The sequence below is a fragment of the Dendrobates tinctorius genome, unplaced genomic scaffold (assembly GCF_039654945.1).
Source record: "Dendrobates tinctorius isolate UK_male_01 unplaced genomic scaffold, ASM3965494v1 ptg000104l, whole genome shotgun sequence".
Taxonomy (NCBI): domain Eukaryota; kingdom Metazoa; phylum Chordata; class Amphibia; order Anura; family Dendrobatidae; genus Dendrobates; species Dendrobates tinctorius.
In genome coordinates, this window is record NW_027361772.1 from 20,047,319 (window position 1) to 20,063,117 (window position 15,799).

General features: G+C 45.2%; 1 protein-coding gene across 3 annotated transcripts in view; it reads left to right on the forward strand.

Moving 5' to 3' along the window:
* Window positions 1-15,799, forward strand: part of BIN3 (bridging integrator 3) — a 61,353-nt gene that overhangs the window by 24,573 nt on the left and 20,981 nt on the right. Inside the window, exon 1 of one of the 3 annotated variants that reach the window (XM_073588907.1) lies at window positions 13,710-13,877. The exons of the other annotated variants lie outside the window; for them this stretch is intronic. The gene's annotated coding sequence lies outside the window, so the exon portion shown is untranslated. Of the gene's footprint in view, window positions 1-13,709; window positions 13,878-15,799 lie in introns of those variants that run through there. 3 annotated transcript variants of the gene reach the window in all.

The following is a 15,799-nucleotide window of genomic DNA, read 5'->3' on the forward strand; positions in this document are numbered from 1 at the left end:
CTGAGTAGGTGCCCCTTCTGTATTATTAGGAGAAGGGAGCCCCGACAGAATCCCCCTCGGGGGCGAAGGACCCGGCAAAGGCCACCTCCAAATCGGTCAAATGCCTAGTATGCAGGGTAAAGCTGCCAGACGCATACAACAAGACCCTATGCGGACCCTGTACCTCAAGAGTCGTAGGCGAGGAACAGCCATCCCTCCTAGCCGAAATGAGATCGCTGATAAGGGAGGAAGTTCGGGCCTCTACATCCAGCCTCGCACGGCGTCAGCCCCCAGCCCAGGGCCGAGTCGCAAACGTCCAAGGTGGGAAGCGGACCCAGAGTCGGAAGAAAGCCCTAGTGAGGAGTCCGAATTCCGGGATTCGGATCAGGTAGAAGAAGGCGAGATCCGGGGGGATAGACAAGATCAGAGCAGGAAATACCTATTCAGACTGAAGGACACGGACGAGTTGGTCCAAGCAGTCAGAAATACTATGCAGATAGAGGAGGTCCCTAAACCACAGTCCAGGCAGGACTTAGGCCGGTTTCACATTAGCGCATTTTCAGCGCGCGCACGACCGGGGGTAGCTCTGCCCCCGAGCCGGCTCTCTGCCCGGTGTGCCCGCCCCTTCCTTGTAGCGCCGCCTCCTAGCGGACAGCGGCGCCTGCGATCGGCACACCCTATCTTTAGCATAGGGTGCGCCGATCGTGCGCAGGCCATGCGCTAGTTGCGCTTTGACCTGCGCTGCGCACTTTTGACGGTGCGCCGTGCGCGCCAAAATCAAACTTTTCGGATTTTGGCGCGCACGGCGCACCGTCAAAAGTGCGCAGCGCAGGTCATAGCGCAACTAGCGCACGGCCTGCGCACGATCGGCGCACCCTATGCTAAAGATAGGGTGCGCCGATCGCAGGCGCCGCTGTCCGCTAGGAGGCGGCGCTACAAGGAAGGGGCGGGCACGCCGGGCAGAGAGCCGGCTCGGGGGGCGGAGCTACCCCCGGCCGTGCGCGCGCTGAAAATGCGCTAATGTGAAACCAGCCTTAATGTTCGGAGGACTGGTGGCCCGGAGACAGGTAGTGTTCCCTGTAAGTGAACACATCAAAACGATGGTCCAGGAGGAGTGGAAGGAGGCAGAGCGTCGACTGTCACTCTCCCGAGACTTTAGAAGCAGACTGCCTTTTGATCCTGAGGAAACCCGAGCATGGGAGGAAATTCCTAAAATAGATGTCCCAGTCTCTAAAGTTACCAAAAAGACGGCTATCCCATTCGAGGACTCATCAGGTCTTCGAGACCCGATGGATAGGACGGCAGACGTCTTATTAAAAAGAGCGTGGGAGACGTCGGCGGCTCTTATTAAGGCCAACATAGCAGCCACCTCGGTGGCCAGGTCTATGTTTTTGTGGATGGGGCAGTTGGAAGAGCACCTAACCAACAAGACCCCTAGATCAGACATCCTAGCATCCCTTCCCTCATAAAATCGGCTACGGCGTTCCTATCAGATACGTCGGCCGAATCGGTAAGATTTGCAGCCAGAAACAGCTCCCTCTCCAACGCGGCCCGAAGAGCAGTCTGGCTCAAATCCTGGTCGGGGAACAACGCTTCAAAAACTAAGCTATGCGCCATCCCCTTCTTGGGCCTGAGGGTATTCGGGCCAGCCCTAGATAACATTCTAGAGCTGGTGTCCGATAAGGCCTGTTTCACACTTCCGTTTTTTCAAATCCGTCAAAATCTGTTGGTTTCCGTAAAAAAACGGATCCGCCATTTTTTTGCAGGATCCGTTTTTTTTCCATAGCGGTTACCGCGGATCCGTCAAAAAACGGATCCGTTTTTTTTTAAAACGGATCCGTTTGCATCCGTTTCCGTCAAAAAAACGGAAACGGATCCGTTTGGCGGACACAAAAACGGAAGTGTGAAACAGGCCTAAAAAGAAGGGATTCCCGGAGAAAAAACCCAGACGGCCCCAGTCCTTTCGGAGAGGCTCCTTTTCTAGGAGGCAGACCGAGTTCAGGGGTCGGGCAAGGTCCAGTAGAGGCTCCTATAAGGGCTCCTTCAGCCAGACCGGAAGGGACAGAGGTCCTCCATTCACATCAACCTCTAGATCGAGGAGGCAATGACGCCATAGGTATTGGGGGGAGACTTCGCCACTTCGCAACAAACTGGTCCCGAGTCACCCACAATCAGTGGGTCCTCAGAACCATCGCGGAGGGCTACAATATAGAGCTTTATTCTCCTCCCCCCGAAAGATATATTACCCCCACTGTCGTCCTGGAGGACTCCGCAATGTGGACGGATCTACAGGACATGGTAAAATCAAAGGTCATAGTACCAGTTCCCCCGTCAGAAAGAGGGAAAGGGCACTATTCGTCCCTGTTCTCGATCACAAAACCGTCTGGCGAGGCCCGTACCATCATAAACCTGAAACCACTAAATGCCTGGGTCAGGTACAAGAGATTCCGGATGGAATCGGTCCGATCCGCAACCCTCCTGATAGATCGGGATGCCGTCATGTGCACCCTAGACCTAAAGAAGGCCTACTACCAGATCCCTATCCATCCCTCTTCCCAGAGACTGCTAAGGTTTGCAGTCAGCTTACCAGCCCGGACCTGCCACTTCCAGTTCCAGTGTCTTCCATTCGGGTTAGCCTCAGCTCCCTTTACAAAGCTGGTGGGAGAAGTAGTGGCCTACCTGAGAGATCAGGGTATCGTGATCATACCCTATCTAGACGACTTCCTACTGGTGGCAAGATCCAGGGAAGCGCTTGTTCGCGACAGAAACCGAGCAACTGCGGTAATGGAGTTCCTCGGATGGGTGATCAATTGGGAGAAGTCGAACATCAGGCCAGAAACCAGGAAAATATTTCTCGGGGTCCTCCTAGACTCAACCGACAGAATATCCTGGCTACCCGAACAGAAGCAGAGGACTATTCAGACCAGAACCAGAGACCTGTTGAGACGTCAGTGCTCCATAAGAGAGGCAATGGAGGTCCTGGGCCTCATGACGGCCTGCATCCAGTGCGTCCGATGGGCCCAATTCCACTCAAGATCACTGCAGAAAGAGATCCTTGCGAGGTGGGACAGAAGTCAGGTGTCGCTAGACAGACCCCTAAGGCTGCCAGAACGAGTAAGAGAGTCCCTTCGGTGGTGGACACGGTTCAGAAACCTTCAGGTGGGCGTATTTTGGACAGCCTCTCCATACGTGGTAGTCACCACGGACGCCAGTGTGTGGGGTTGGGGAGCCCACATAGAAGGGAAAATCTTCCAGGGGAGATGGCCAGTAGACATCAAGACCAGATCCTCCAATTTCAGAGAATTCTACGCGGTCTGGGAAGCGCTACGGCGGAACCAGTCGATACTAGAGAATCGTCATGTCCGTATACTATCCGACAATATGACGACAGTGGCATTCCTGAAGCACCAGGGAGGGACCAGACATCAACCACTACAGGACCTAGCGGGAAAAATATTCACTTGGGCAGAAAGAACAGTCCGATCAGTGACCGCAGTACACCTAGAGGGTTCCCAGAACGAAGTAGCAGATTACTTGAGCAGACAACGGATCCGCCCGACAGAATGGGAACTGAACGAAGAGATCTTCAACCATCTCTGTCAGCGTTGGGGGACCCCCAGTATAGATCTCTTTGCAAGCCGAAAGAATTCGAAAGTCCCCAGATTCTATTCCCTGAATCCGACGGACCACCCAGAAGGTGTGGATGCCCTGAGTCAGACCTGGGGAGAATCCCTCTCCTACGCATTCCCGCCACTGGCCCTCATACCGGCAGTGCTCAGGAAGATACGCGAGGACCACGCACGAGTGATGTTGATCGCTCCATATTGGCCGAAGAGAAGCTGGTTTCCCCTTCTAGGAGCCATGGCAGTCGGAAATCCAGTCGAGCTACCCCTGTGGAAGGACATCATCCACCAGGGCCCGATCTACCATCCAAACCCAGCAAGACTTCATCTATCGGCTTGGATCCTGAGAGGGACATCCTGAAGACAAAGGGATTGTCGGACCAGGTCATATCCACCCTACTGGCCAGTAGAAAACCGGTGACATCCGCAATCTATAGGAAGATATGGAAAAGATTCTGTCTGGAGGGTGGCAGGTCCGATCTCGTGGCAGGCACCCCTGACCTCCCTAGCATACTAAGTTTTTTGCAGGCAGGTTTTAATAAGGGCCTTAAGCCTAGCACACTAAAGGTCCAGATTTCAGTCTTAAGCGCCTTCTTCGATTACCAGCTAGCTGCTCATCCCTGGGTAATAAGATTTATAAAGGCCACGCAGCGCCTGCGCCCCACGATTAGGCAGTTCACCCCGCCGTGGGATCTGGGTCTGGTACTCAGGTCCCTCTGTACAGACCACTACGCACTAGGGGTGAAAATAACCATCTCTGCCCTCACCCGTAAAACGGCCTTCCTAGTAGCCATTACCACGGCCAAAAGGATAGGGGAGATCCAGGCCCTGTCCACTAAGGACCCATATCTACAGATAAGAGAGGATAGTATAATCCTAAGGTTAGACCCGGCATTTACCCCGAAGGTAGTCTCCTCAAAGAATCTGAACCAAGAGGTAGTGTTACCATCGTTCTGCGACAATCCCCGTAATAAAAAAGAACAGCGTCTTCACTCGCTGGATGTGAGGCGCGCGGTGCTAGACTATCTAGAGGCCACCAATAGCTGGCGCATTGACCCAAACTTGTTCATCCTTTTTGGGGGTAAAAATAAGGGGAAGAAAGCCTCTAAGGCGTCTATCGCGCGCTGGATTACCTCAGTAATCTCTGACGCCTACCAAGCCGAAGGCGTTTTCCCGCCAGGGTCCATAAAAGCCCACTCTACGAGGGCGGTATCAGCCTCATGGGCTGAACGGGCGGGGGCCTCGGTTGACCAAATCTGTAGAGCAGCAACCTGGGCCAGTCTGAATACATTTTGCAAGCACTACAAGCTTGACGTGTTGGCTGGTCAGCAGACCGCATTCGGGAGAAAAGTTCTCCAGGCGGTGATCCCACCCTGAGGAGGTGCTTTGGTACTCTCCATGGTGCTGTCAGGTGGACGTCCTGGAAAATAGGTATTAGACCTACCGGTAATGATGTTTCCAGGAGTCCATCCTGACAGCACGGGTACTTCCCTCCCTGTTATGTTATACTATGTTGTATTTTGATATGTCATATGCTGTAATATGATTGTTTCATTAAACTGTTACTAGCATCATCCACCTTGCGGTACTTGTTAAATCACTGAGGGAGAGGGGGTGGGACGTGACCTTTAACCTCTCGTGTGCTTCCTGTCCCTGTAAGGAGGAGGAGGACGTCCTCCATGGTGCTGTCAGGATGGACTCCTGGAAACATCATTACCGGTAGGTCTAATACCTATTTTTTTGGGGACCACCTCAAATTTGAAGTGACTTTGAGGGGTCTATATGACAGAAAATACCCAAAAGTGACACCATTGTAAAAACTGCACCCTTCAAGGTGCTCAAAACCACATTTAAGAAGTTTATTATCCCTTCAGGTGCTTCACAGGAATTTTTGGAATGTGGAAGGAAAAAATAAAAATTTACCATATATTTTGGACTATAAGATGCATCGGACTATAAGACGCACCCAGGTTTTAGAGGTGGGAAAAAAATTTGAAGCAAAAAATGTGGTAAAATGTTTAATAACATACTATTATTTGTGGTGGTATTATTTGTAATAGTATGTTGTTATGTTGGAAGCTGCGGGACCAGTGTGGTGTCTGTAAACTACTATATGAAGACGATGGTGGATGAGTATAAGAATGGGGGCACAGGGCTTTTATTTAAAGCACCACTCCAGCACTGAAAAATAACATTGGATTGCTGCTTTAAGATCCCATGGGAGAACTATAACTCCAAGCATGTACTGCAGAGCCTATGGCATGCTGGGAGTTATAGTTCACCACAACAGTGGCAGAGTGCTTTTTTATATGTTGTAATTACTAAACTTTTAATTAATTCTTACTTGTACAGGCGGTGCTCACAACAGTGCAGGTCCTGCAGCTAGCCATGCTAGAAAGCCAAAAGTATCTCTCTACAGCCTACAGGACCTGTGGTGAGGTAATGAAGGGCTGGAGCATCACATGACGGCACAGAGCCCTCCCTCTTATTACCTCACCACAGGTCCTGTAAGAGGAAGCTGCATTGTTTCTAGTATGGTGTCTGCAGGACCTGTGGTGACATAATGAAGATGGAGTGCTCTGTGCCTTCATGTGATGCTCCAGCCCGACCTCTTCATTACCTCATCACAGGTCCTATAATGACGGGAGCACTTGGAATCAGCACAGACCGTGCTGTGCTGTGAGGTATGTGACTGCAGCGATCTCCCCCCGTGGCACCCTGCTCCTGCCGCCTCCTTCTCCATTGGACTCACAATCTCCTCTGCTGCTGCAGCAATCTGGGGCTAGGGAAACCATGTGGGTCTGCTGTTGAAGTGAAGGAATATTCATTTGCTGCTCCCCGCCCACTGCTCAGTGCTGACAGGTGGGCGGGGAAGCGGCTAATGAATATTCCTTCACTTTAAGCATCGGGACCACGTGTTTTCCCCAGCAACGGATTCCTGCTGCGGCGACATTTTCCTGCCTCCTTAGAGTGCTATCCCACTCCGCCGCTGCCCCCTCCCCACATGTTACATTCGGACCATAAGTCGCAACCCACACTTTGCTCCCAAATTTGGAGGAAAAAAAGTGCGTCTTATGATCCGAAAAATACGGTACTTTTCCTTCACAAAAATTTTACTTTAGACCAATTTTTTTTTTTTTTTTTTAACTTTTGCAAGGGTAACAGGAGAAAATGGACCATGCAATTTGTTGTGCATTTTCTCCTGAGTACGCCAATACCCCATATGTGGGGGAAAACTACTGTTTGGGCGCACAGCAGGGCTTGGAAGGGAAGGAGCGACATTTGACTTTTTGAATGTGAACTTTGCTGGAATAATTAGCGGCCACCATATCATGTTTGGAGAGCCCCTGGTGTGCATAAATAGTGGAAACCCCCATCAAGTGACACCATTTTGGAAACTAGACCCCTTAGGGAACTTATCTAGATGTGTATTGAGCACCTTGAATCCACAGATGCTTCACAGAAGTTTATAACGTAGAGCCGTAAAAATAAAAAAAATCACTTTTTTCCCACAAAAATATTTTTAAGCTCCAAATTTTGTATTTTAACAAGGGTAACAGGAGAAAATAGATGCCAAAATTTCTTTTGCAATGTCTCCTGAATTCATCGATACCCCATATGTGATTGAAAACTACTTTTGAGGCCCAGTGCAAAGCTCAAAACGAAATAGCGCCGTATAACAGTGTGAATTTTGCTGCACTGGTTTGAGGGTGCCATGTCACATTGGCAGAGCCCCTGAGGTGCTAGAACAGCAAAACCACCATAAGTGACCCCATTTTACAAACTAAACCTCTCAATAAATTCATCAAGGGGTGCAGTGATTATTTTGACACCACAAGTGTGTCACAGAATTTTATACCATTGGGCAGTGAAGAAAAAATAATTTGTTTTTACCACCAAAATTGTGTGTTAACCCTAAATTTTACATTTTCATACTGGGAAACCGGTAAAAATGTCACCAAAATTAGTCCCACAATTTCTGATGAATGCAGAAATACCCCATATGTGGCTGTACAGTACTGCTTAGCCAGAGAAACTAGGAAGGGATGGAGCGCCATTTGCCTTCTGGAGCGCAGATTGTCCTAGAATTGTTTGCGGACTACATATACAGAGCCCCTAAGTGCTAGAAAAGTAGAATCCCCACATCAGTTGACCCCATTTTGGAAATTATACCCCTTTGGGAATTTATTTACAGTTGTGGTGACGATTTTTACTCCATGGGTGTTTTCCAGAAACAAGCCGCAGTGGATGTTGCTGAGTGAAAATCGCAAACTGACATTGTAGTGACCAGTACGTTGTGCCTGGCCTGTGTTTCTGGAGACAGGCACCCATAAATTAGGGGGGCTCTCATCGCTGCAGAAATGCCAACACGTGGACAATATATGTGGTTTGGGTGCACTGTGGGGCTCAGATGGGAGGGGGGTATTTGGATTTAAGAGCGTAGAATTTGCTGAATTTCTTCTGGAGGGTGAGGAGCCATTTCACTTTTCCAGATCCTTTTTACTACCAGTAACGTGGAAGCCCCCTATATTTCTGTAAACACATGACAGACCTGAGTGGGGACTTGATTTTTGTGGTTTGAGTTGAAGCTTTTATTGGGAACATTTTACATAACATTTGGGTTCACATTTTTCCAGCGCTCTATGCTGAGTACTTACTTTGTGGTGTCCATCTAAATCTCGGAGTGATGTGATTCAGATGAAACCCCCGAGGGATCCATTCACTATAATGAGGCAGCAGAGTTACTGGACTCCGTCTGGCCTCTGTTCAGCGTTGTTCTTCTTTTCAGAAGTGCACAAAACTGTGGCTGACTGCACTTTTATACAATCCTCAAAAGATGTACACTGCCAGATCACAGGTCTTATGGCGTCCAGTGTTAGGGAATTTTCCATTGTGGGATTCGTCTGAATCACGTGTTTCAGAGATTTCCATGGAATCCCCGGTGTAAGCTCTCAGCGCAGAGCGCAGGATAAATGTGCGCCTTACTGCAATCTTGTTTTTTGTTTTTTTTTTACATAAATGTATTTATTGGAAAAATATTTTTCTTTTTTTTTTTTTTATTTGTGGATTTTTTAAAAATATTTTTACTTTTTAATATATATATATATTTTTTATATTGTCCCATCCTGGGATATCACTGTGTAGCATCAGATCGCTGCTTTGATATTCTGCAATGCTGCTGCACTGCAGAGCATTAGAACAGCATCTGACAGGCAGGGAAGGAGGCATGTCAGCGCCTGCTCTCTGCAGATGCTCACAAGTCACCATCTCTGTAGGATCCTGAAAGGACCATGCGGCCATCTTGTGGCTGGGGGTCTCCATGGTGACCATTAGAACAAAGCGATCACATTGCGTTGTTGTGATGGGAGCATTCAGGGGAGCCCCTTCCTGGTGTACGATCCCCTCGATGTCGCTGTCACTATTGACAGCGGCATTCGAGGAGTTTAACGCCCGCGATCGGTGCTTGCACCAATCGTGGGTGTTTCTGTGGGGTGTCAGCTCTCACACAGAGCTGACACTTGAACCCGATCACTGCGGCGCTCAGTATGAGGCCACGCGATCGGTGCGCTGTACATACAGTTGTGCTCAAAAGTTTACATACCCTGGCAGAATTTTTGCTTTCTTTGCCTTTTTTCAAAGAATATGAACGACAGCACCAAAACTTTTTCTCCACTCATGGTTATTGTCAAACTACTGTGTTTTTTTTTCTTCTTAAATCCTAATGACAAATCCAAATGACCCTGATCAAAAGTTTACATACCCATTTCTTATAATACCTTGTATTGCCCCACTAACATCAATGACAGCTTGAAGTCTTTTGTGGTAGTTGTGGATGAAGTTCTTTATTTTCTTAGATGGTAAAGCTGCCCACTCTTCTCCGCAAAAAAACTCCAGTTCCTGTTACTATTGGGCTGTCTAGCATGAACTGTGCGCTTGAGATCTCCCCAGAGTGGCTCAATGATATTGATGTCAGGAGACTGAGATGGCCACTCCAGAACCTTCACTTTGTTCTGCTGTAGCCAATGACAGGTCGACCTTATGTTTTCGATTGTCATCATGTTGGAACGTCCAAGTACGTCTCATGCGCAGCAGTATTTGCTGATAACGTGCTTCATTCATCTTTCCTTCAACTTTGATCAAGTTTCCTGTGCCTTTGTAGCTCACACATCCCCAAAACTTCAGCGAACTACCTCCGTGGTTTACAGTAGGAATGGTGTTCCTTTCATCATAGACCTTGTTTACCTCTCTCCAAATGTAACGTTTTTGGTTGTAGCCAAGAAGTTCAATTTTAGTCTCGTCACTCCAAATTACCTTGTTCCAGAAGTTTTGAGGCTTGTCTCTTTGCTGTTTTGCGTATTGTAGGCGAGATACTTTGTGGCATTTGAGCAGTAATGGCTTTCTTTTGGCGACTCGACCATGCAGCCCATTTTTCTTCAAGTGCCTCCTTATTGTGCATCTTGGAACAGCCACACCTCTAGTTTTCAGAGAGTCCACTATTTCAGCTGATGTTATTTGTAGGTTTTTCTTTGCATCCCGAACAATTTTCCTGGCAGTTATGGTCGAAATTTTTGTTGGTCTGCCTAAGCGTGGTTTTGTTTTTACAGAGCCCCTGATTTTCCATTTGTTAATCACAGTTTGAACGCTGCTGACTGGCGTTATCAATTCCTTGGATATCTTTTTGTATCCCTTTCCTGTTTTATATACTGTAGTTCAACTACCTTTTACTGTAGATCCGTTGACAATTCTTTTGCTTTCCCCATGACTCACAATCCAGAAACGTCAGCGGCTGTATGAAAGAAGGAAGAGTCTGTCTGGATCCTAGAAACTCACTCAGCTTTCATGCACACACACTGATTCCAAGCAAACAGGTCACAAGTGAGGATGTTACCTTTAGTAGCCATTCAGACCCATTTGTGTCAACTTCTGTGAATGTTATCAGGCCAAAATTACCAGGGTATGTGAACTTTTGATCAGGGTCATTTGGATGTTTTGGGTTGTCGTTAAGATTTAAAAAGAGAAAACACAGTAGTTTGACAATAAATGGCTTCACCCAACCACTAACCATGACAGAAAAAGTTTTGGTGCTATTATTCTTATTCTCTGAAAAAAGGACAAGAGAGCAAAAATTCTGCCGGGTTATGTAAACTTTTGAGCACAACTGTATACTCTGGTTTGTGGGAATGCAGTTCCCGTAGAGCAGTACTAGTGTGTCGCATGTCAGGAAGGGGTTAAAGAGTAACCATCGTTTTAATTTTGTCATAAATCAGTAGTACATGTGAAAATATTCAACTTTGTAATATATCTTATTGGAGAAATCTGCCTCTGTCTCCTCCTGGACTGATCATTCATTCTCAAAATTCTCAACTCACAGGTAAAATTTTGGTGCTCATAAAGTTTTATGGAGAACTGTATCTGTCAATTTAGGAGAACTTGCAGCAGAATGTCTGTTGGCCTCTAGCTCCTCCCTCTCCATAGAATTTTAAAAGCACCAACTGTCATTTCCCTTCTTGGTAATGGAAAAATCTGTCTTCCCTAAACACCGATTTTTACTGCTGAATTGAGAAATAAAGATCTACACAGGAGGCGAAAGAAACAGATTTCTATGATAAAATATATTACAAAGTTGCTTATTTTCTTATATACTCTTGATTTATTAAGTTAGAAACCAAAAGTTACTCTTTAAGCAAGACGGGGAAGGAAGCTGATGTTACTTGGGAATAGGTAGGGCAGCTGTGACTACCAGGGCTGTGGAGTCGGTAAGCCAAACCTGCGACTCTGACTCCTCAATTTCCCTTCCACCGACTCCGACTCCAACATATATTGCTTATATTTAAGTGAAAAATTTATTGTAGTACAATGTGAACATCAGACATTTAATCATTTTTATGATACAATAATCTAGATATTTAGATAGAACATAATATATATTTATTGGAATACAACTTTAGAGCACAAAAAACCGTACTAAATTGTAAATATGTAATACACTATGTAATATCGATATAATATATATATATATATATATCACTATGTAATAAACTATGTAAGTGGCAAAAAAACAGTTTTCAACAAAAACATACTAAATAACATTTGTGCAGTCTATGAATTTGTTCTAAGAAATAGAATTGCCTCCATCAGATCCTCCTTCATAGATGACCTAAAATCTGACCTAATAATTTTAAGGCCATAGAACAACCTCTCTACAGTAACTTGGGTTGGAGGCAAAGCCGTAACCACATGGGAACATCTCTAACAATTTCCAAGTATAAAGGAATTGCCTCATGCACAGTCAGTTTTGATGAACTGCTGAATTTTTCTTTTTCTTTGCGAACAAGTGAAACATTTTGCTGAAATATGGTTAATCTGCTTGCTATAGGAGACGGAGTGAAATCTTTTTCCTTGCAGCAACGCTTTGTCTGCTCCATATCATCCAAATACTTGTCAAAGTCAAACTCCTCATGTGATGAGGATGATGATATGGCAGCAGTAGCACTGTCAGGACCCAAGTCCTCTTGCACCTGGCAGTCCTCCTGTAGGCCACTCTTCCTAACTGCTACCTCAGTCAGAGCTTCTTTTCCTTTAGTAAGCTGTTGATCATCAAGCAATATACGATGACTTTTTAGTCCACATAAGCAGCTGCCAGAAAAATTTTATTTTCCAATAGCTGTGTCTCTCTCCGTTTCATTGAAGCAGGAATGCCATCTGCGATTAAATCTCCTCTTTGGGACAGGCAAAATAGCAAGTTCTTCCACTCCCTTATGAAAATGCCAGGAGTTAAATCCTCAGCTTGTAATTTTTTAGTCACAGTAAATAGGTGATTAAGCAATTCCTTCAATTCAGCCACCTGTGTCCATTGACCTTCATTTAGGGTTACCTGAGGGTTCGCCATATCTATAAGAAACGGTTTTAGCCAGGATCAAAACTAGGGGGGGGCAGAACCTCATACTGTTCCGCAGTATCTCATACTGCACACCTCAGCTGCTGCAGAACCTTATACTGCACACCCCTACACTTGAAAATAAAGCCTGCACCTTAAGATGTGGTGAATGCAGTCTATTTATTCCAACTATCAATTGATGTTGATGTGTTACTGAAGACGAGCAATGCCTGTCCTGGGCGTCCTTTTGGGCAGCTATGAGGTGTACCTGACTGGTGCTAAAAGAAAAGCATTGTTAGTCTGTGTGCTACCTGGCTTTCATTCTTTTAGGTACAGATAAGATATGGATAGAGCAGATTTCTAATCTGCTTTTGCTATTGAAAACATTATCTATGAGCTCAAAAACCTTTCAGGTGATGCGGTTTTTTAAAAAGCTGATCTGCATTTGTAGCTGAAAAACGTATCCTCAAAAAACACAGCAAAAACGCTGTGTGTGAATGTAGCCTTAGATCAGGAATAGAACAGCCATTTATTGGACATTTCATTACTTTCCCAAATTCCTATGAAAAAATATTCAGCACATTCTGCATTGAACTACTGTACCCAATTTATTATATATTTTAGGAGTCGGACCATTTTATACCGACTCCGACTCCACAGCCCTGGTGACTACTGAAACAAGCCAAGAAGTCTGACAGGAGAGAATGTTGTCTGTCCAGTTGATTTTGCTACTTGTGCACAAGATTTAGAGAAAAGATGGCGGAAAATTGAGTGCAAGTCACACGCTCGTCCTGGAAGTCATTTTGTTTGATGACTTCTGCATTGTTTGAATTCCATCACCCGTCATGTCTAGATTATTTAAAGGGAACCTGTCACCAGGTTTGGCCGTTACGGTCCGGTCCCATGGGTGTCACTGATCCTGGTCCGGCGCCTCCCATCTTCTTGCGATGTCGCCCACCTGCTTGCTTCATGTGGATGACGTGTCTCTGCGTCATCCACATAAGCTCCCCAGCATCGCGCTCCTGCGCAGGCGTACTTATGAGGTATCTGTCATGTTTCTAATGTTATTGGAACGTTCGTTGTGATATACCTTGATGTCATTCTAATTTTTTTGACCTGATCTGGATTCTCAATATGAGCATGTTCGTTATGTTTTACAGAAGATCAGGGAACATTCTTTCTTTACAAAATTGGAAAAAAAAATTTCTTTTCCTATTCAAGAAATATCGTTCCTGGGATTCATTGTATATGCTGAAAAATTTAAGATGGATCCTGGGAAGGTGCAGGCTATAATTGATAATCGGGAGGCAACGAAGCCATGGGTGGAAACGCGCGTCGAGGCTTGTTACATCCCACACGCGCGATCTGCATTAGATTCAGCTGCACCATGACTCAAGGTAATGAATTTTAAACTATCCCTATTCCTTAGTTACAATCATTCACTGACTGGTGACCTTATGGCCACTCTATCCTGCTGTGGCATATTACTTAGGCTAACATTGGCTTCATAGGATTAGATGGAGTAATGTGTTTTTTACTCTGTTTTTGAACAGCTGAACTTGTGCAACCGTGTGCCGTGTGGGACATCTGTTTCCCTGTCAGGTGTCTATGTCTGCAATTGTCTATCATTCTAGGGGGAATGAACATACCCTTTATGTACTGTAGATCTACATTCAGCCGTACTATACCTATAAAAATAATAATTTTTTAGGTGCTAACTGAATGGACTTATATACTTTGTGAAGGATGCTGTATTTCCTCTTATGACATATTATGACACTTTGTACTAATTTTAACTGCCGCCCTTTGCTTTTTTGATCTAGTGTTATGCATGTTATCACAATTTAGGTGTAATATTCTCAATAACATTTCTATATAGCACTTTTGATACTCTTTATTGAGCCTCTATATTGTATCAAGGATTATTTTTTAGAACTTGCCCATACTATGGATAATATTATGGTGAATGATATGGACCTTTGGGCATTTAACCCATGAGGCACTATACTATTGTATTCACCTGATGAACTTTTCATCCTTGATCTTTTGAGCTTTTTTTTTCGGTTTTCAAGATCAGTCAGACTGATGGCAATCAACTGATCAAGGTGCAGTTTCCATAGTAAAGAACTAATCAGTGATGAAAGCCCCATGGAAGGCATTTTCTTGGGGTGTAAAAATAAACTTGCTGTATTTTATTTCCTCCTTCCTATACTCCTTTGTTCGGTCTGACTGATGGTCCTCTGTTCACTTCTGTGCATACCGACTTATTTCTCCTGAAGAAATGTCGCATGACCCTATGCGGCAGCCAATCGTATTTACTTGTTGGGGTCCCTTAAGGCTATTCTCTACACGGATTTTTTTTTATTCGTTCCGTTCTTGATTAGCAGTATAGTAATATTTCCGGACCATCTGTCTCCCGATTGCAGCACTTTTACATTATATCATTGTTACCCATGTGTTCAGGATATGTCGCTTGGCATAGACTTTAGTGAATCTCTCCTGTGCCACATTTCCGTACTTCTAAACTAGCAAATCTTATTTCTGCAAAGAAATACAGATTTTTGTATTGTTTTTTTTCGAATTATATTTCCACATTTTGTTAAATTGCATTTACTTGTGTTTTAGCACAGATAATATGACCCTTAAAGAGGTTTGAGTCCAATTCATTACGGTGGTGATGTTGGTGTGGAGTTTGTTTTACGAATCTCCTTTTATATTTAGCTAATTTTAGCCTATTGTAAATGTTAGATTGCCTTAGTGAAAAGACGACATGGGGCTCCCAAAAAAATGAATACATGTTTTCATTGGATAGCTGATTTTTCCCAAAAAAAAAAAAAAAAAGTTGAATGGGGTTGACCGGCCCTTCAAAAAGCATCATGACGACGTCCACATTGTTTGGCAGTAGCGCACATTAAATTGTGAACTATGTCTTTAGTAACTTTTATACCATGCCCTCTCTCACCCCTATTTGATGCCAGGTCTCCGTTTGGTGGCATCAGAAAATCAGGTCCTCCAAAAAGTTTTCTATTCATATAGGTTTCAGAGGAACACCTTTAGAGATTTGCCAACTCTTCTGAGATTCTCCCCCTTTTTAAGGAGTCTCCCAGACATTGGCATATATTGTTAGAGATGGCCATGTGAAACATGAAGCCAAGTCCTCTAGCAGAAGAACTGCTCTTTGCAGCAGCTCTACACTTCGACCCAAAGCAGGTCAGCCCACCCTACGATAACTGTACTTTTTTTTCCACAATTGTGAGTAAAGGCTTGAAGGGAGAAGGCTAAATTTGAGCGTATTATGAAGCAGAACACTGGAATCGAC